Here is a 23,623-nt window from a genome sequence, read left to right as displayed (position 1 = left end):
ATGGATATTAAAACTAATCAAGAATGAAACTTGCACATTGTATTCTTTGTCTTTCTGATACTTTTCAAGTTCTCTTCCAATTGTTGTAGTTGCAAGCCAACTAGGTTGTAAGAATAACCTTTCTTCACAATTTTCCATGGAACACCACTTGTAACATAGGGAACATTTTCTAACCATATTGATTGGTAGAATTTGTGACTTATAAGCCTCACATAAAAATTTTTCTTGACATCCTTTATGGTAGAGATCATCATACCACGTTTGTTCCATACTGCTACTATGTTTTCTTCAATCACATCTTTACACTAACATCAAATGGTCTTCACTTTTTCCTTTATAGGGTAACTAGTCAATCAATGAATGATCTATTTGTTGATCTCTACTAGTCCACCTTCTCACCATAACTTCATTTTATGCACTTGGGTAAGAACATCCACATTTACAAGTTGAAAAGACAAATTCTCTGGAGGACATATCATGACTGTCAAATAGGGATCAAATTGATAGATGGTGTTTTAAGATGAAATTATAAGTTCCCTTAAGTATTTTAAGTTATGAAGAAGTGAGAGCTAATCAGAGTAGTTAAAGTCTGAGCAATCACATCATCACAAGGAGTTAAGGCTGACTTCTAGTTAAAGTGGCAAATCAATGAAAGTTCTTCATCACATTATTGCTAGTAGTTAAGAGCAACCTGAGGTTAGGGCTACAAAGGAATGAAGCATGTATTTGCAACTTTATGGAGTTAAGAGATGAGTTAAGGCTTCAAGTTGTGAGGCTACAATGGATGGTAAAAGTCAATTTCACATGATTATCGCATCATCACAAGGTTTTGGTGGAAACACAAAACAAGATAGCAGTCATCCAAGATAGTGATCACAACTTCACATATTGTGTTCCACATGATGAAAGTTAAGTTGTAAAGCTACAAAAGGTGATCTAGGTGGTTAAGTGTGAATTTTTTGCAACATCACTAGATTAGAAAGTGAATTGAAGTCTACAGTTGCGAAGCAATGATAAGGATTTTGGTGATCGAATGAGTGACATGATTGAAGGAAGCAATAACTTTTTATTTTGATAAAGAAAAATATACAAAAGTGGTGAAGCAGTCATTTATACAGTCATCGCATCATCACATGGTTTCAATGTTAACTCTCAAAGAAGGTTGCGAAGGTGTGAAAAGGGTAACTATAGTAGTAAGATTACAAGCCATCACTACTTTATATGTAGTTAAAGTTAACCTGAGGTTAGGGTTACGAAGGAGAAGAAGCATGTATTCACGACATCAAAAGTTTTAGCTATGAGTTAAAACTTAAGGTTATGAAGCTATGAAATAAAATAATAGTTAGTCATCACATCATCGCATGGGTTAAAAATATTGTATGATGGACAGTTGCGAAGAGGCGACAAGGATAAAGATGATTTTTTCATGAGTTTGCAAGGTTAAAGTCATGGTTAGTCTAGAGGATTGTGATGTTGCAAAAGTAGTTGATTGTGATTTTACAACAGTTTGCTCATAGTTAAGTTACAAGGTAGAGAAATAAAGATGAGAGGGTTGCCATGTTTAAATCATGATTGTTCATAGGAGATCGATAGTGGAGATTCAAACTTGATGTGACTATTAGGATATTAAAAATACAATTTTTGGCACCAAGGTGACTGTTACATATCCAGAGAGGAATATCATTCATTTCAAGGAGGATTCTAGATGATCCATAGCCTATAGAAGCTAGAGGAGATTCTATGTTTCCATGAGAATGTATGAAGACCAAAACCTAACCCTTGGAGTATTACACAAATTTTTGGAAACCTCTGCAAATGGAAATTTCATTAGTTTTGTCCTATTTTCATCTTAATTCTCTATGATATGTAATTGTAACTATAAAATGATGATATGGTAGGTGATTCAAATGCTTTGCATGCTTTTGTAACTGATGACTATTGGTATGCAACATTGTCAAGAATCTCTAAATTTTTAGGGTCACTTGTAACTACTTGAGGACAAGGGGACCTATATATGTGATTTTTCAAGTTAAGTTAATAGAAAGGATCAGCAATTTTTTTTGCAATCTTTACCCCTATAGTTGAGACTAATGAGTGAGAATCGAAAGATTGTAGGGAGGGATCTAATGATTTTTGGTTATCTATTTTCCATTCATTGTCTCTTGTTTGTCGAGCTAACATACATGTAGATTAGTTTTCTCCTTGGTGTTGTAGGACAAGTGCATGTTACAAAACTATTAATAGCTAGCTAATCTAAGAGTTAGTAAGTAATAATAGATCAAGCAATCTGAGTTTTGTCATCATATGCATTTCTGATCTTTTCCTTGGTTGAATTTCATATAGTTCCAAAGAGTAGGTCTGGTTAGTGAGAAACTATTCAAGTTAGGGGCAATCTAAGAGTTTTTGTAACTTGAAAAATTGAGTTGAGCCTTACTGTGTCATTTAATCTTGTCTACTTTCTTGTTGCTAGTTGCATTCAGTAAGTTTAATGTGCATTTAGGATTAGGTGTAGTGTTAGTAGTTAATCCTAAACCTACTTGAGTTACTTATAGTTATGAGTAACTTGGTTAAATTCTCTTCTTCTCTCAGGTTAAGAGCATACCCCCACCCTTTGATCAATTAAAAACATAATTCCTTGCACATCTTGCATATAGGGGAGTTGTACCCTTCAATTTAAGGATTAGTGACATCAAATTGCACTAATCCAATCTATTGTAGATAGTTTGTCACAATCTTGGGCGTAAGGAGTTAAGGTAAAGCCAATTCAAGGTGAGGGACAAACTATTTACCAATAGGATGCTAAGAGAATAAGATTACAGAATTGGATATGTCTATTTCAAGATGTTCAGATGATGGAAGATGAATCTATAAGAAGCTATATTGGTAGAATGTTAGAAATTTTTGTAGAAATTAAGTCTTGCAATGGATCTAAAGATGAAGATAAGATTATTTGGAAGATCTTGAAAACCTTGGCACCACCGTTCAAGAAGATAGTACAGATGATTGAGGAAGAAATATCTTGCACCGAGAAGTTTACTAGAGAGACTCTTCTTGGTAGATTGGAAGCAATAGAATTTAGCTTCAAGAAATACAAAGATTTTCCAAGAGTGGAAACTTCTTTTAGTGTATTAAGTGTTCACCCTTCCTTGTCAAGAAGTGCAAGCACCAGTGGAGACTATGCTAAATACAACAAATCCAGATTTTAGGAGGATAGAAGAATTGAAGAAGGAATTCCCCTACTTGTAAGGAGAGAACTAGATGGTAAGAGAATCTTTAAATGTTGGACTTGCAATGAATTTGGTCACTATGCTTCTAAGTTTCCTAAAAGAGAGAAAAAGTATAAGAAGAATTTCAAGTCTAGAAGGCCTAGGAATTTGATGAATCTAATGAAAGAGTTTAGAATGAAAGTGATGATGAGTTAGGATTTTTAGCTATAAAAGAAGAAGTTAGAGAAGAGAAAAACCTAGTTTTGTAAGTTGAAAAGAAATTTGATTGGATCATTAATAGTGGTTTTTTGCATCATATGAATGGTGACATGAATAAATTTGTTAAGTTTTGTAGTCATGGTAGAGAGATTGTCAAAATTGGTAATAATGCAACTTTTCATATCGAGGTGATAGGATCTTTTGCTCTCAATGGAAAGACTAACATAGATGATGTCTACTTTGTTGATGGATTAAACCATAACATATTGAGTGTTTGATAGTTGATTGATAAGGGATATCAGTTAAAATTCATAGAGAAGACATGTATTATCAAGGGTAAGAATGGTAAGTTGATTAGCACTGGTACAAGATCTAAAGGTAATGTTTTTCAGTTAAACCCTCAGAAATGACATGTTTGGTTGAAAAAGTGGATAACATTTGGTTATGTTATAGAAGATTTTGTCATATAAACTTTGATAATATTATGAAGGATATTAGTACATTTGTTGTCAAATATTTACCTAAAATGGTGAATCCTACTAATGTTATGTGCAAAGAATGTGTCATGGCTAAGTAGAAGAAAATCTCCTTTCCTAGCAAGAAGTTCTCTAAAATAGAAAATTTGGAGATTGTTCATACAAATATGAGTGGTCCTACTAGGAAAAGAGGATTCTACAGTAAAAGGTACTTCATGATTTTTGTTGATAAGTTTACTAGGATGATGTGGGTAGCATCCTTAAAGAAAATCCTAAGGCGTTTAAGAAGTTTAAGTTATTTAGGAATAGAGTTGAGAATGAATATGGAGTGAATATTAAATATTTAAGATTATATAGAGGTGGAGAATTTTCCTTGAATGAGTTTAACACTTTTTGTGAAGTAAATGGCATTAAGAGACAACTACCAGCACTTGAGACTCCTGAGATAAATGGAATTACAAAAAGAAGAAATAGGTATGTAATAGAAGAATTGAAATCCATGATGTTTGAGAATGATGTATCAAATATTTTTTGGAGAGAAGCAGTCAATACAATAGTGTACACAAGGAATAGAGTGTAGATCATAAAAAGTACAAACAAGACTCCCTATGAATTATGGTTTGGACATGCACCCTTAGTGAAGTATTTTAGAATTTTTAGAAGTAAGTACATAAAGAGAGATGATGATATTGGTAAGTTTGATGCAAGAAGTGATGAAGGTATGTTCCTTCGTTATTCATTGCAAAGAAAATCTTATAGATATTTTAATCAAAGAACTAAGATTATTGTTGCTCATGTGCAAATGCAAAATTGGATGAAAATTTTGGAGTCAAAGAAAGAATGTTTGATTATAATTATGATGAAGAAGAAGTTAATCCTAAGCCTATCATAGAAAATGTTGAAACTTTATTCAAGACTAATAATTATTTGAAGAATTATGTTCAATTTTTTGAATAGAGAGAAGAACCAAGATCTAAACCTAGAGAAGAAGTAAGAGTTGAGTTAGTAACACCTACACCTAATAGGAATTTGACAAAGAATCACCCTAAAAAAAGAGTTACAACAAGATAAAGAGTGCATGAGGAATTGCATTGATTTCAAAAATTGAGCCAAAGAGTGCAAATGAGGACTACAAGGATGATCATTCAATTCAAGCAATGAAGGAAGAACTAGATCATATTGTGAAGAGTGAGACATGGGAATTGGTTCCTAGACCTAAAGATAAGAATTTTATAAGAACAAAATGGGTTTTCAAAAATAAGATGAATGAACAAGGTGAGGCTGTGAGAAATAAAGAAAGATTGGTATGTAAATGATATTCATAGAAAAAAGGTATAAACTATGAAGAAAGATTTTTCCCTGTTGCCAAAATTCAAGCAGTAAGATTTTTCTTGGCTTGTGTAGCAAATAAGGAGTTCAAAGTGTATCCGATAGATGTAAAGTCAATATTTCTAAATGGAGAATTTGAAGAAGTTTATAATGAGAAATCTAAAGGATTTCCTTTGACAATAGAGGGATACATGGTATGTAGACTGAAGAAATAATTGTATGGACTAAAGCAAGCACCTAGAACCTAATATGCAAGGTTGGACAAGTATTTGGAAAAGTTTGGATTTGTTAAAGGCATTGTAGATAGTAACTTATATTTGAAATAAATTGAGAATGGATTGTTGATTATTGTGATATTTTTGGATGACATAATCTTTGGAGGTAATGATGAAGCAAGTGACAAATTTTTTGATGAAATGAAGAATGAATTCGAGATAAGTATGATTGGTGAGATGAAATATTTCTTAGGTCTATAGATTGTGCAGAATAATGATGGTATTTTCTTATCATAGATTAAGTATTTGAAAGACTTTTTGAAAATATTTATCTTGAAAAATTGTAAGCATGTTGATACACCAATGATAACTGGTCACATGTTATCTAGCAAAGATGAGATACCCATAGTTGAGAAAAAGAAGTACAAGTCCATAATTGGAGGTTTTCAATATCTAACTTAGAATAGACTAGATACAAAAAATAAAGTTGATATAGTTGCAAAATTTCAAGCAGATCCTAGAGAATCACATTATGTGGAAATAAAGAGATTTTTCAAATATTTGAAGGGTACACCTAATTTTGGATTGTGGTGTGACAGATCAAGTGACTTTAATCTATGTGCATGTACCAATATGTATTGGGTAGGTAGTATGGATGGAAAAAAGAGTACAAATGGTGGAACATTTTTTCTTGGAGGAAGATTAGTTTAATAGCTAAGCATTAAACAAGATTGTATCTTACAAAGCACATCATAAGCATAGTATGTAGTAGAAGCAAACAAGTGTAATCAGAACATGTGGATGAAATAGATGTTGAAGGACATTGGGATAGAGTTTTCAAAACCTATTATCATACATTTTGATAATACAAGTATAGTGAGTATGTCTAAGAATCATGTGTTACATTCTAGGAATAAGTATATATCTATTAAGTATCATGTTTTGAGAGAGAAAGTTATAGAGAAAGAAATCAAATTAGAGTATGTGTATAAAAAAGAGCAGATTGCAAAAAAATTTACAAAGTTTTTTCCTAAGGATAAATTTGGGTATTTACAAGGTATGATTTGGGTTATGCCCATGGCTACTTCTAAGTAGATGATGCAGAGAGTGCATCAGTCTAGTGGTACAAAGTACTATTGTTTATCTGGATTGAATGTTGATTCTTCCTATATAGGAGAGTATCTATGTTGAGTAGAGTCATCGAGGACTCTTGGTAGTTGGTATATAATAGTGCCTTTGGACACTTGAGCTAGTTGAAGACTTTGAGTAATTAATTGACATGTGGGGGGGAGATTGTATGAAAAAAATATTTTGACAATATGTGGGAGATGTATATGGAGAAGAGAATGGATGGAGGATAATTGTTCATGAGATATTGATTTCAATGGGGATGTATATCAATGGGGGAGAAGTGTGAAAAATACTATAAGTTTTAGATTTGATTGATGAAGAGGATTTGAAAAGAAGAGAGCAGCACTAGCAACAAAGTTGGAATTAATATTCTTAGAACTTGGATGTTTTTCATCTATGTTGTCATCAATGCCAAAGGAAGAGATTATTAGCATGAATGCTAATATTTTTCCTTTGGGGGAGTATCCTAAGCATTTCTAGAGCAGTTGAGGAGATTGACATGTTGTATTTCTAACTTTGTTTATCATTGATGTCAACATAGTATTGTTTCTATGAAGACTGATAGATTAGTAGATAGAGAATGAGGTCATACAAAATATATATTGATGATAAGGTAAAGTACACTTGAGGATATTTTATACATTATTTCCTAATGAATTGGACAAGTGCAAATGTAGAGGATCGAAGAAATGAGAGTTATTCAAGAACTATAGAGGATAGTGTGTAGATAGAGTACTTGAGAAGTACTTTCTGATGTTTGCATTGTACAAACCTAAGGATGCTTCTGCTGATCTGGATGTTGGAGATTTTTAAATCTCTAAGGTGAGCTTAGCAGTATTGAACAAAGAAACTAAATAACACTGGCTCAATGAATCTACTCAATATATGTTGATTTAGTCTCAAAAAGATGCTAGGGATAAGAGGGAGATGAAAAAAGTGATCAATTCTATGGTAGAATATATTAATTCATGTGATGATTCATGAGTATTGCCTTTTATTCAAACCTCTCAAGGTTTTGACCCTTCCTCTCCTAATAGTATAAAGTTGTTGAACCAAGTGCAATGTTGGAGAGCCCTAATATATGTGCTAGAAGAGTGGATAGATGAAGTGATTCAAAAGGGTAAAGAATTCTTCCAATAATATATGTAAATTTTCAATGAAAGTGACACCTTGTTAAATCAATTGAAACCTTAGGTACCTACTTGGGAAACAAGGAAGGCAAATGGGCAGCAATTATTACCCATATTTCAAACACTGAAGGATATGGGTTAAAGATTTTTTTTGCTAAAAACTCTTTCAAAATAGTTGATATTGGTGTACTATACATGATCAAAGGAAATCTATCATGGAGATGCTCAATTTTCAGGGGTGTAATGATGAATTCACATAGCATTGGTTTTGAGATTAAACGTATGTACATCAAATTCACTAAATAGGTAACCTTGTTCAATTTTATGTCACTAGCTCTAATATTGGTCCTCTCTTCAAGACATTTAAATCTTATCTTAAAGGAATCCAGGAGATGGATGCTTTTACATCATTTGAACTCATTAAAGTAGCACAAGTTGACTTTGTATTGTCTCTTTACATGGATCATTTGCTAGAATATATTGATTAGTTGGACATAATGAGGTGGGATTGTGACATGTGGAAAGCATGAATTTAGAGTCCAAGAACTACTAATTCAAGTGTGCTTCAAGAGTTTTTTGGGCATTTATTGTAGCTGGGAGTTGACTAGAGATTCAGGTGGCAATAAAGAACAAGTAGGAAACATGAATAAAAGTCAAGGGTTTCCATTTTAGATAATTTCTTTTTATTTTTCATTTTGTACATGTCTGTAATTGTTGAGCTTTCTATTTTCATAACTATGTTTTGTTAACCATCGAGGGTGGTTGGGTTTTTAGGGAGACCCCCTCTGACATTTGTATTTTAAAAGGACATATTGAAACATTGAAAGGGGGGAATAGAGAGGAAGAAATATAGAATTTTTTAACTCTATGTTAGTATAGAAACTGAATGTTATCTTCTGAAATAACACTAATGTTCAATTAAATAGTATTTAGTATCATATTGAGCTTACATCTTGATCTATGAATTGTTACATATGGGAATAATTCAGCAAGATGAATTAAATTTTTGAGTCATAATTTGAATCTTAAATTATTTTTGTGTAAATATTTCAAAAAGATTTATAGAATTGGTTTTATTCACAATTAAACAATTTTTTGATATTAGACGTGTTATTATTCTTGATTAAATTTATATTTATTCAGTAGCAAAGAAATCTATGTGCTTTTATTTTTTGATTCACTTTCATTTACTCAAAAATCCAACATTTGTAAATTGCTTGTCCAAGAACAAGTCGTGTTTCCTTTATTTTATTTTTAGGTTTTTAAAAATCATATGTTGAACTTTGAGAGATATTATAACTCTCATAGGAAGTTGTACTTGATAAAAGTTTAGAGGAAAGATAGTTTCTTGAATCTTTCCAACTATAGCGATTGATATTTGTTTTCCTATTGTGGGTATAGGGTCTAGTTCAAAGTAAAATGTAGGAAGGAAAATTTCTTAACCAAAAATACCATATCCTAAAAATAATTCACTAAGTTAGTGTTAAGGCTTTCTCAATTAAAAATTATAATAGGACCTCAATAAGATAATAAAATTCATTGCATATTTTCACAATTACAAAATATTGTCAACTCATAGTCTTTACAACTTTTCACATGTACAACCTTGAACCTCATGCACTCGTTGAAATCATCATTAGGATGTCTACTATCACTATCTAACTTTTCACATCGTGATTCTATCCCTGTTAGGAGATACAATCCGAACACCAAAAACTACTTCTCAATTACTCTATCTACACATTGTCTTATGTAAATAAAAAATAATACTCACATATCTTCAACTTCATGCACACATACTTTTCCATGTCATAAAGGCACACTTTAGAACATATCCTTAAATGTGCTTGACCTCATCATTAACACTCAATCTGTGTGACCTCTTTCTCTATCTGCTACTCTCGCAATCAATATAGAAATAATACTATGTTGACATCAATGAAAAACATAGTCATGAATACAACATGTTAATTTCTCAAATGTTCTATCAATGCTTAGGATACTCCCCCAAAGGAATACTATTAGTATTCATTCAAACAATCTCCCCCTTTGGCATTGATGGCAATGTAGATGAAAAACATCTAAGTTCCAAGAATACCAAATTCAACTCTGTTGATGCTATTGCTCTAATCTTTTCAAATCCTCTTCATAAATAAAATCCTAAGTTCTTAGGAATAACTCTTCATTAGTGCTTCCTTATGCTTACATGGATGGACATCATTGTTTTTATAGTTCTCCCCTATTGATGTAACTCAAAGTGCTCCTCCATCCCATGTGCTCATATTCCTTCATTATGTCAATCAAAAACTCAATGTCTTCAACCAGCTCAAGTGTCCAAATAAATTGTTTCATACTAGCTACCAAGGGTCTTTTATAACTCTCCTAAACCATAGATACTCCCCCATATAGGAAGCATCAGCATTCAGTCTAAATAAATAATAGTGATATGTACCACTGGATTGCTGCAATCTTTGCATCTTCTACTCTGAGGTAGATAGGGGCATAACTACAAGCATACCACATAAATACTCAAATGTATCTTAGGAAAAGGATTCATAAAAACATCTACAATCTTATCCTTTGTATTAACATACTCTAATCGAATCTCTTTCTTTTCAACTTTCTCTCTCAGAACATGATACATTATACATATATGCTTTATCTTAGAATGTAACATACAATTTTTAGACATACTCACTATACTTGTGTTAAAACAAGGAATGGTAATAGGTTCTAAAAATTGTATCCTAATATCCTTTTTTATTTTTTTAATCCACATTATTTGATTGGAATTGTTTATTGCTGCTACATACTCTAGTTTTTTTGTACTCTGTGAAATACAATCTTCTTTCTTGGTTAGCCAAGAAACCAATTTTCATCCAAGGAAAAATGCTACACCACTTGTACTCTTTCTATCATCTATGATGTCTGCCTAGTTTGTATTAGTATATTCACATAAAGTCAAGTCATTTGATTGGTCATACCACAAACCAAAGTTAGGTGTACCCTTCAAAACACCCACTCATTTGTTTGTCAAAAATCTATCTAAATATTATTTTTACTACTGTATAGTGTGATTCCTTAGGGTCTGCTTGAAATCTTGCTACTATACCAACTATATTTTCTATATTTGGTCTTGTGTGAGTCAAATGTTGTAAACCTCCAATCATTGAACTGTACCTCTTCTACTCAACTATAGGTGTCTCATCTTTCCTAGATATATAACTTTTGACCATTTATCATAGGTGTGCCAACAAGCTTACAACTTTCTAAGCCAAATCTCTTAAAAAAGTCTTTCAAATAATTAGTTTGTAATAGGAAAATACCATCACTATTTTACACAATCTATAAACCTATGAAACATTTCATCTCACCAATCATACTCATCTTAAATTCATTCTTCATTTCATAAACAAATTTGTCACTTGCTTCAGTATTACCTCCAAAGATTATGTCATCCACAAATATCACAATAATCAACAAGTCATTCTCAATTTCTTTTAAATCTAAGTTATTATCTACAGTACCTTTCACAAATCCCAATTTTGCCAAATACATGTCCAACCTCACATATCAGGTTCTAGGTGCTTGCTTTAGTCCATATAGTGCTTTCTTCAACATGCATACCATGTCTCCTTCTTTTTTCAAAGTAAATACTTCAAGCTACTCAATATATACTTCTTCTTCAAGTTTCCCGTTTAGAAATGTTGACTTTACATCCATCAGATACACTTTGAACTTCTTATTTTCTGCATAAGCCAAGAACAATCTTACTGCTTCAATTCTAGCAACATGTGCAAATGTCTCTTCATAGTCTATTCCTTCATACTATGAATATAATTTACATACCAATATTTCTTTATTTCTCACAACCTCACCTTTTTCATTCAACTTCTTTTTAAAAACCCACTTAGTCCATATAACATTCTTATCTTTAGGTTTAGGGACTGATTCCCATGTTTCATTTTTCACAATTTGATCTAGTTCTTCCTTCATTGATTGAATCCAATGATCATCCTTGCATGCTTCATCTACACCCTTTGGTTCAACTTGAGAAATCAAACATAATTATGTTAGAATGTTAGAAATAGATAATAATGAGGGGGGGTGCGCCGAGGGTGTGGTGAATCAGTATTCTACAAACTTTTCCCTACAACTGAATATTGTTAATTACTTTATAACTTGCATGTGAAAGTAAACCAACAATGTTGAATAGTAAATATAACCATACACATAGAGAACTCATAACACCATTATTTTTTAACTAGGGAAACCCTAGCCAAGGGAAAATCTTGGTGGGGATGATACCCACTAGATGATTCACTAAATAATAGGATCATGTTAATGATATTGACCTTGTTAGGAGTCTATGAAGTACATATAATGCCTTGAGTCCTTGTTAGAGGACTGGGCCTTGTTAGAAGCCTCAACATTGTTAAGAGTTTCTACAACCCTGTTAGGAGTTGGTAGATAATTTACAATGTATGCAAGAAGATCCCACTGCCCTAATATGCAATTATACAATTCATTTCCTTATAGATATGCATACAATACTTGCTTACTATTGTAAATCACACTTCCTCTGATCTTACATCAAATTTTGCATCACATAAGACTTGTAGATAGTTCTCACAATAATTCACATGTCACATCTAGTCATGCAACTTCCACAATATCTATGCATTACACACATTCACTGTGCAACACACTTTCCCATTATTTGTGCAACATAAGATCTTTACTTATACCTTGTGCATTCACAAATTGTTTCTCAATCGGCTTCCATGCTTCAAAAACTCGAGATAATATATAATAATATCCACATAGTTGGCTTAGCATGACTTAGAAATTATTTTGAAACAAAAAATAATTCCTAAAGTCATACAGCTATGTTTTCTATTGTGCTTTGTTCTGCATTGTTAAATACCAGCATAGTTAAACTTATTGTAACTTATGTCATATTGATAGTACACACATACACATTGGTACATTTTATAATGAAAATTTTGACAAAAAATTTCCTCAACTATGCATAAGCTAATTCTCTGTGCATCATTCGTACTATTAAGATATGTTCACTATACTCCTGCAAACTGTCTAATACTTAGACAATTTTCTGTCTCTGAATGCATAAATGTAATGTTGAGTATATGTTTTAATAAATGAAAAACATCAATATGTCAAACCAACCATATTTCTAATGATCTCCCCCTTTTTCATTGATCGCAACAATTGGGAAAATTGGCTAAGTCCCAAAATGATGTCATACAGAACAAAAACTAATAAAATAACTCCACACATATTTCCTCAAAAACATAACAATTTTATTCATGTTTTGATGGATCATTACATTCCTTATCACTCTTTTACATTGATACATACATAAGCTCCCCCTTACATATACATTTACATATATACAATTTTCCTCTAATAATAATTCTCGTTGTACATCAATGGAAAAGGTGTCAGAAAAACTATATCATAAAAACTTGTTGCATGTTGTTGATCATCTTGTCATTCTAGATATGCATTTTATCAAAGTCCTTCTTCTAGTTGCCTTTGACTATATCTAATATACTGATGAGTGCACAAAGTGCATAAGATGCCACTTCAACTGCGCTCAAGTTAGTATAGGAAAAATTATCATAGGAATTCTTTCTTGAAAGACATTCCTCCAATTGCCTCTACAAAATTATGACCTTGGGTGCCAAATATTCTTTGAGAATGGAGAATCTTCTTATTACTTTCTCTTTGTCAAATATGATGCTTCTGACAGCATTGTGGCTCTTCTCAATCTCAATCTTAGAATCTTCAATTTTGATCTCTAGTTGTTGCAATCTTGTAGTGAGTGACTAAAGCTCACTCATATAGCCTTTGATCTTTACATCAAAATCAGATAAGTAAGTATAGGACATTGCACATTGTCCATACAACTTCTTACTTTCAACAATACATTGTCTCAATTCCTTGATGTTTCCATCAAGTGCCTTAACATCATTATGCATATTAGTGCACACGGTGTTGAATAGTGTTGCATCATGATTACTCTATGCTTGTGTTGCTACTATTTTAGCTAAGGTTGTGAATTCCCCATCAAATGTCTTCACCAACTCTTTTTCCTTAGCTTGAAGGTCTAGATTAGCTATACTTGTGGAAACTCTCTTCTGCATGTGCTCTAAGACTTTAGAAAGGGTCTTCTCCAAAGACTTTATAGATTATTTTTTCTCAAACAATTTGCTTAAAGTGCCTAATAGCTCTTTCTAGTCTTCATCCTCAGATGGAATAGGTACTACTATTAATGTTCCAATTGCTAATAGTACTAAAGATATAGTAGTTGTTTTCATCTTTCCTCTGCACTCTTCTTTTCCTCAGCCTCTTTCTTCTTCTTCTCTTCTTCTTTTTCCTTTTCTTCTTCTTCTTTCTACTTCTTTTCCTTTTCTTCTTTCCTCTTCTTTTCCAGTTCTTCTTTCATCTTCTTTTCTTCATCCTTTTTTGCTTTCTTCATGTTCCTTTCTCATGTTCCTTCTTCTTTTTCTCTTCCTCTTCATCATTAGAATTGGTATAGGCAATGATATTTCCAACAATATTTGCTCCATACATTACAAATGGATTTTCCTTTGTGTCCATAGTTATGTGCATACTATCCACTTGCATGGATTTAGTACCCATAACAATATGAGGTGGAGAAAGTGCTTGATGTGTCCCTTCTGCCTCTTCCTCTTTATTGGAAGGTGTATATGCCTATACATATACTGGACTATCAATATTTTTTTGCACATTCTCCTTAGGTACTAAGGACATATATTTTACTATAGCCTCCTCTATTTCTTGCCTTACCTTTGCATAATTTCCTCCTATCAAAAGAATTTCTCTTCTTTTGTTCCTCAAAAAGGGCTTAACACCCTTCAAAATTTCTTAGATTCCTCTTTTGATTCATCACCACATAACTTATTTATGGATGTGATCCTCATATTTGAATCTTCTTCTACTACCCTTCTCTTTCTATTGATCAGCCTATTGTATAGGTGTTCAGGAATCTTATTTTGAATGCTATAGAATCTCTTATTCCTCATAATCATATTTCTTATTATGGCATTCTCTAATTGCCTCTTACCCATACTGCTATACATGCTATAAAATTTATTCAACTAAACAAAAATATCATCATTTATAATCTACATGTTCAAATTCTCTTCCTTTGGTTTCCATGCCTTCTTGCCTATAGCTATCTTGGCTTCCTACATGTTGGTAAAAATATTTGTCACTTAGAAAATATGTGATTTAGCCCAATGGAGTTTGTGGAAAATTGATGTCTCCAATAGTTGGATAGGCCCTTGATATCTAGCCTTCCTCTATGTTTAGAGGGGCAGCTCCCTTGTAAGATAAAAAAATTTATTTTTCAATAAAGGTGATTAGAACTTAAAAATTAAAAAGGAAACCATTGATAATGAATGCACCACACGACTTCAATGTTTCCATAAAAAAAATGTAAACTATTAATGAAAGCAATAAAGAACTTCACTTGAGAGCTATCACTGACATAATGCTAATTCAGCAATTCACGAATACTCACACCATACCATGAAAATACTCATATGATGAATCAACACTTCAACAATTTAGATTCATTAGAAGGAGAAAACCAAATGTACTTTCTTTTATTTTTTAGCACCAAGAATGTAAGAAATGATTGATTACAAGAACAACAATTGTACACACTTTCCAAAAATTTCTTTATTAGCAAAACATAAGTGTTCCCCATCTTCAAGTCAAAAAAGTTCCTTAATACATTGAAATTTAATAATGTCTAGCCATTCTAGCTTAACTAACTTTTTGGGTTTGTAACCACTCAAAAAGTTAGAGTTTGGAATTTGGCACGCATTTGAAAACTGACTCTAACTCTAACTCATATCAATAAAAATTCTAGACCCTTACTCTAGCTACAATAAGTGACATAAGTCACTTTTCACTATAAGGTAATTAAAAATCTACTTCAGAGAAGAGACCACAATGCTGATTTCATTGTAAGGCAATTAAAAATCTACTTCAAAGAAGAGACCATAGTGCTGATTTCACTAAGGTAGCCTTCTACCTACTTCTTCTTTCCTCATACTTTTATAGTCATCCCACTATAATATCTCTATCCATACCATAGATTATAACCATACACCACAATATGTGTGCCTTCAAATTCAACCTATGAGCAATTCCTTCAATGAAGTGATGAACATTTGAAGCATAGGTGGTCCATTGTGTATCATTGGTTAGGGAAAAGTGTCAATGTCCAATTGCACTCCATCATTATTTCTAGAAGCTTATGTACTTGTAGCATTTTCTCAAATAGTTTGCATGCCACATATGAATCACCTATTCATTATGCATTGTGTGAATCTATCAGTTGGCATACTAAACCTTCATCAGGCATTTCATCACACAATTGGATGTCATCTTTTCTAAAGTGTCATTTCATTGTGAATTGTGATCTTAGGGATCAAGCTTGGAGTTCACGAAAACCATTGAACAGTGATCATTCTTGTAGCTCATAGGTAATTTTGCATTACATCTACAAGTAATGCACTTCAAACCTTGCATTGGGCATATTATCAAATAGTTTGTGTGCTTGCCAATGTTATCATTTCAAAAATTTATACATACAGTTTTATTGACTTGAAAACAACTGATTAAACAGTTCACATGCCTTTTCTATGGTTTCATAAAATGTCATGGCTAGAAAAGTGAAGGAAGATCCTTCCATGTGGGTTAAATATTCTTCCTTGGCTAGGAGTTAACATGCTCTCTAATTCAGCTTTAGATTAGATGTCACCAATGGAGAAAGAAGGGGCAATTTGTCAAACAGGTCATGCACCATGTCTATGGTTTTATGTCAAGTCTACATTTCTTCTATCTTCACTTGTAGGCTCTCATCTTTGAATACACATAGAAGACTGATTCATTTCCTCAACATTCATACTTCTGATTGGTATCAACACTTGGCAAGTAGTTGGTTGTTCCCTGCACACCCATGGGAAACTTAGAAAGTAACTGCCATCATTTCCCTTTTTGAAATGTTTGTTTCTGACCAATGTTTTAATTCTTCATGTTAGGTTCCATTCAATCAATTCCATGACCAAACAGGGGAGCCATGAATTCTTGCTAGCTAGAAAATGAGGGAATACAACTAGTTGGACATACTACCAATAGTCTTATGTCATGGCTCATCTTTCTAATGTTCCCAGCAACTCACACATGAAAAAATCTCTTCCCAAGACATTTCAACCAAATATTTTATGCCATGTCTATGCTCTGCACTTTTTTTTCATATCTAGGCATTTTGTTAAATGGTTCACTTCTCTTCAAACTACATGTGTATAATAGAATAGATACTCAAATCCACTACATGAGCATGTGGGATATTGGCACTTGGATTGAAGGAGGTTGGCTTTAAAATTTCCTATTCACTATTGCCCAAAGAATCATTTGACACTTCCCTACAGATAAAACCAGGCTTCAAGATTATATCTGCGAATTTTATTTCTAGCTAGCAGTTGTTTTAAAGTTGGAGTTTGGATTGGAAAGTTTGGGTTAGGATTAGGTTAAAAAGTTGGAGTATGTAGTGAGAGAGTATTTTAGTACATGGAGAGAGAAGGATACATACATGGAGAGAGAAAGTGTTGTGTGAGAGAAGGAAACCCAAACCCATACTTCTCTCTAGAAGGTAAAGTATGTAGAGAGAGGTAGTACAGGGAGAGAGAAAATGTTTGAGGGAGAAAGTGCAGTCCAAACTCAAACCCAAACTTCTCTCTAGAATTTAAAGTATGAGGAGAGAGAAAACATTTTAATAGTAGAAATTAATCTCTCTTTCTCTTCATCTTCTCAAAATTAACTTAATTAACTCTCTCATAAAAAAATTATCCGAGAAATAGTTGGCTCTATCTGGGGACAAGGACTGTGCAGGATGCTAAATGAACCCAAAGTTAAGAAAGAGAAGTGCTTTATCACAAGGGTTATAGATTCATCCAAAAAGGAGATAATATATGAAAAGGGACCAAGCATGCCAAAATTGGAACACAAGCCAAACAGAAGGGAGGGAAAAGAACAACAAAAACTCCTAACTGGACTATGTACAAGGCCGATCTCCCTACCTCCAGTGACTCAAGGTACAATCATACAAATCCATTCACTGGATGGGAAAAATAAATACCATGGCATGCCAACATGTGACAACTCTCATGCTTCCATGAGTTCAAATATATGTGCACTCCTTGAATTCTAACTCTAAAATTCCTAGCATGCCCCACATCTCTGGATAAAGGAATGTATCCAAATAACCATGCTTCATCAAAAATCTCAAACTTCAAAATCAACCTTGCTTCTAGTTGTCTGTCATTGATGACTTCATTTTGAAAGAGTTGAAGTATAAGATTCTCAAGTTTTTGAATGTATCTCTAATCTTCTCGTCTACTTGGGAAGCCCTCTACTTGAGTTTCTAGTAGTTGGTCATTATGAAGTCCTGAATTCATTTTTGACCCTAGAGACTCTTGTTTTTCCATTATCATGATCATGGTTGAATCTTCTGTAAAATTATTCCAACTTAGATGCACATCCATGTTAGGTTGAATCTTGCCATGATCAATTTTTTCCTTATCTTCCAAAAGATCATCCTAAATTCTTATTTTCTGTTGAGTTACATTGATACCATTGTCAACATGGTTGGTCATAACTTCAAGTTCCCTTCCATCAATATCAAAATTCTTCTTCAGAAGGTCCTTTTGGTGGTTAAGACTCAAAGATATCAAACCTCGTATGGGATTGCTTTCATATAATTTGTGATGAGAAGAAACCTATGGAGTTATAGTCATTGAACCTTGTGCTTGAACACCTATTTGAGAAGCATCAATAGAAATGCCTTTGTCTAGAAACAAAGGATTAAATTAAACACTTTCTCCATAGAGGAAATTATCGTCCAAAGCTTTTGAGAAAAAACTTGGGATATAAACATCATTAGAGTTTCCTTCATCAAATTCCTCCACGAGATCACCTGCTATCTCATTACTTATTTTATCATGGTTATTCTTCTCATAAAATCTCTTTGACATAGGATCTCATTGAGCCTTCCCCAAGATATCTTTCATGAAATGTGAATGGTTGATATTCTTGTTGCATGCATGGTAAAGAATGAAGGCTAGAAGGGTCATCTTCTTCTCCTCAAAGCTAATTTTTAGCTTTTTCATCAACCGATCTCTTAATCACAAGTTCATCAATGTCATCAAATATAAATGTCTCCATTTCCAAAGGGGGGGTAGATATTTGTAGAGGTTCATTGGTGCTTTTGTCTTAGACAATGGTAGTGGTTTTAGATTGTGCTAGAACATCTAAAGTATTGATGTTGTAAATAGATTCATCACCTTGAATGATCATAGAAGGATGAACATGAAGATCTTCTCCACATAGGAAGTCATCTTCTGAAGAATTGAGACACCAAGTAAGAATGAAAGTAGTGTGAAATTCACCTGAACCCACATTTCTCTCATCTTCAATAATATGTTGTGTAGTTCCTTAAGATTTTGATTTTTCTTTTTCTTTCTCATTAGCATTGAGATGATTGAATACTTTCTCCTGGGTTTTGAAATTTTCATAGTGATAACTTGATACATTACTAGACCCTTCTTCTTCTATAGGCACCATTTCTTAACCATCTCCTTGATTAGACATAGAATCCTCATCTTCCTTCATGCGTGAAGATTCAAAAGAGTCCTTTCTAATAGCTAGATCAGGTGATGTTTACTTATAGAGAAAATAATTCTTGCATGGGTCTTCTTTCTCAAGTTTTTGCAGTGTTTGAAGTAAAGAAGGATGTACTTTATCAAGATCTAGGTGTGCATTTCCATAGAAGCTTTTTAATAATTCAACCTGATCAGGTTCAATGGAAGCATGATTTTGATGAGAAAAAGATGCAAGTGTTGGGACACTTTTTGAGCCACCATTATCCATCTTGGAGTTACATGAATCATTTTTCTGATCAAAATCTTCTTTATAATTTCATGTTGAACTTCTTTCTGAGAATGATTTGGGCTTGTGAGAGAAAAAGTGATTATCTTTACCATCTACTTCATCTATCTTTTGCAAAGTCTGAAGCAAAGATGGATGAATATTTTCTAGATCTAGTTTCCACCCACCATAGAAACTCTTCAAGAAGCTAGTCTACTTAGGATCAATGAAAATTTGATTTTGTTGAGACATAGGTGCATGAGAGACATTTTTAGTATTCTTCATCGCTGATTTAGATGAAGCACATTTTTCAGTAAGACCTTCTTTATCTTTATATGTTGAACCTTTTTCCAAGAAGGATTCTTGATCATGAAAAATAAAACCATAATCCTTTCCATCTTCTTCTTCAATCTTTCGCAAAACCTGAAGTAAGTGGGGATGAACCATTTTAGGATCTAGCCTTCTGCCACCATAGAAATTCTTCAATAATTCAACTTATAGAGGCTCATCAGGAATCTATTTCTTGGGATATGAAAAGTATTCATCATCACTATCACTATCACTTTCAACTTTTCCCTTGTACCAAACCATGATTATGAATTGCCACCTTGAAATAGAGTCATCAATAAACAATCTTTCAAATAGAGTTGCCAACCTTCATTCTAGGGACGGTATCTTTTATCAACCATGTTACTAATTATTGTTCACTTGGTCTTGGATGTGACCAATATTTTGCCTATTTCTTCTTGGAATAGCAACTATTCTTTTGACAACCACATGGTGTTGACCAATAGGAGCTCTCCGCAAGATTTCCCTGAATTCTTCCTCTTCTTCTAGAACTTGATTCACTTGATGGTATTGTTGAGCACTTCATCTACACTTCCAGGCTAAAGTGTTCAAATCTAAAATAATATCTTCTTGTGTGTCCTAGAAGCCAAGATTTGGTTGTAGAACTGGAAACACATTCTCATGCAGCAATACCATCTTACTTCATTATAAGTTATTGATTAGTCTTTATCATTTGAATCCCCAGTAGGGTTGCCAAAATCTGTTGGTAAACAAATTTGTCACTTAGAAAATATGCAATTTAGCCCAATGGAGTGTGTGGTAAATCAATGTTTCCAATAGTTGGATAGGTCCTTGATATTTGGCCTACCTCTGTGTTTAGAGGGGCAGCTCCCTTGTAAGATAATTTTTTTGATTTTTCAATAAAGATGATTAGAACTTTAAAAATAAAAAGGAAACCATTGATAGTGAATGCACTACATGACGTCAATGTTTCCATAAAAACAATGTAAACTATTAATGAAAGCAATCAAGAACTACACTTGAGAGCTATCACTGACACAATGCTAATTTAGCAATTCATGAATACTCACACCATACCATGAAAATACTCATATGATGAATCAACACTTCAACAATTCAGATTTATTAGAAAGAGAACACCAAATGTACTTTCTTTTATTTATTAGCACCAAGAACGTAAGAAATGACTGATTACAAGAACAACAATTGTACACACTTTCCAAAAATTGTTTTGTTATCAGAACATAAGTGTTCCCTATCTACAAGTCCAAAAAGTCCCTTAATACATTGAAATTTAATAATTTATGGCCATTCTAGCTTAACTAACTTTTTGGGTTCATAACCACTCAAAAAGTTAGAGTTTGGAATTTGGCATGCATTTGAAAACTAACTCTAACTCTAACTCATATCAATAAAAATTCTAGACCCTAACTCCAGTTACAATAAGTGAGATAAGTCACTTTTCATTGTAAGGTAATTAAAAATCTACTTCAGAGAAGAGACCACAATGCTAATTTCATTGTAAGGCAATTAAAAATCTACTTCAAAGAAGAGACCGCAATGCTGATTTCACTGAGGTAGCCTTCTACCTACTTCTTTCCTCATACTTTTATAGTCATCCCACTATAAAATATCTATCCATACCATAGAGTATAACCATACACCAAAATATGTGTGCCTTCAAATTCAGCCTATGAGTAATTCTTTCAATGAAGTAATGAACATTTGAAGCATAAGTCGTCCATTGTGTATCATTGGTTAGGGAAAAGTGTAAATGTCCAATTGCACTCAGTCATTATTTTTGGAAGCTTATGTACTTGTAGCATTTTCTCAAATTGTTGGCATGCCACATATGAATCACCTATTCATTGTGCATTGTGTGAATCTATTAGTTGGTACATTGAACTTTCATCAAGCATTTCATCACACAGTTGGATGTCATCTTTTCCACAATGTCATTTCATTTTGAATTGTAAATCTCAGGGATCAAGCTTGGTGTTCATGAAAACCATTGAATAGTGATCATTCTAGCACCTCCCAAGTGATTCTGCATTACATCTATAAGTAAGGCACTTCAAACCTTGCACTTGGTGTATTATCAAATAGTTTGTATGCCTACCAATGTTATCATTTCAAAATTGTATGCATGTGGTTTTATTGACTTGAAAACAACTGATTAAATAGTTCGCATGCTTTCTCTATGGTTCCATAAAATGTCACAGCTGGAAAAGTGAAGGACGATCCTTCCATGTGGGTTAAATATTCTTCCTTGGCTGGGAGTTAACGTGCTCTGTAATTCAACTTTAGATTAGATGTCACCGATGGAGAAAGAAGGGGCAATTTTTCAAACAAGTCATGCACCCTGTCTATGGTTTTATGTCAGGTTTACATTTCTTCTATCTTCACTTGCAGGCTCTCATCTTTGAATACACACAAAAGATTTAGTCATTTCCTCACCATTCATACTTTTGATTGGTATTAACACTTGGCAAGTAGTTGGTTGTTCCCTGCATGCCCATGGGAAACTTAGAAGGTAACCACCATCATTTCCCTTTTTGAAATGTCTACTGACAACCAATGTTTTAATTCTTCATCTCAAGTTCCATTCGATCAATGCCATGACCAAATAGGGAAGCCATGATTTCCCGCTAGTTGTAAAATGAGGGAATACAACTAGTTGGACATACTAGCAACAATCTTCCACCGTGGCTCATCTCTCTAACATTCCTAGAAACTCATGCATGAAACAACCTCTTCCAAAGACATTTAGTCAAATAGTTTATGCCTGTCTATTCTCTACACTTTATTTTCATATATGGGAATTTTGTCAAATGGTTCACTTCTCTTCAAACTGTATGTGTATAATAGAATAGATACTCGAATCCACTGCACAAGCATGCAGGATATTGGCACTTGGATTGAAGGAGGTTGGCTTTAAAATTTCATGTTCACCATTATCCAAAGAATCATTTGGCACTTCCCTATAGATAAAACCAAGCTTCAAGATTATATCTGTGAATTTTATTTCCAGACGGTAGTTGTTTTAAAGTTGGAGCTTGGGTTGGAAATTTTAGGTTAAGATTAGGTTAAAAAGTTGGAGTATGTAGTGAGAGAGTATTTTAGTACATGGAGAGAGAAGGATGAGTATGTGGTGAGAGAAAGTGTTGTGTGAGAGAAGGCAATCCAAACCCATACTTCTCTCTAGAAGTTAAAGTACGTAGAGAGAGGTAGTATAGGGAGACATAAAATGTTTGAGGGAGAGAAAGTATTCCAAACTCAAACCCAAACTTCTCTCTAGAAGTTAAAGTATGAGGAGAGAGAAAATATTTTAATAGTAGAAATTAATCTCTTTCTCTCCATCTTCTCGAAATTAACTTAATTAACTCTCTCATATAAAAATTATCTGGGCAACACTACACATCTTTTTGAATAGGTTTATCTTCATCATCATCATTTGAGCTTTTAGAACTACTCACTTGCATGGTTTTCCTCCTTTTTCTAGGCTCGTTGTTGATCTACTTTACTCTTTTCTTTACTTGAGGTGCAGGTTCTTGCTTAACCTTCACCAGTCTCCCTGACTTCCTCTATGCAATAGGTGCTTACACCTCTAACTTCCTCCT

This window comes from Cupressus sempervirens, chromosome 2 (genome assembly GCF_028749045.1).
Source record: "Cupressus sempervirens isolate cs-2001-9-10 chromosome 2, ASM2874904v1, whole genome shotgun sequence".
Classification (NCBI taxonomy): domain Eukaryota; kingdom Viridiplantae; phylum Streptophyta; class Pinopsida; order Cupressales; family Cupressaceae; genus Cupressus; species Cupressus sempervirens.
The sequence above is the reverse complement of the archived record's forward strand: the minus strand, read 5'-3'. Positions refer to the sequence as shown.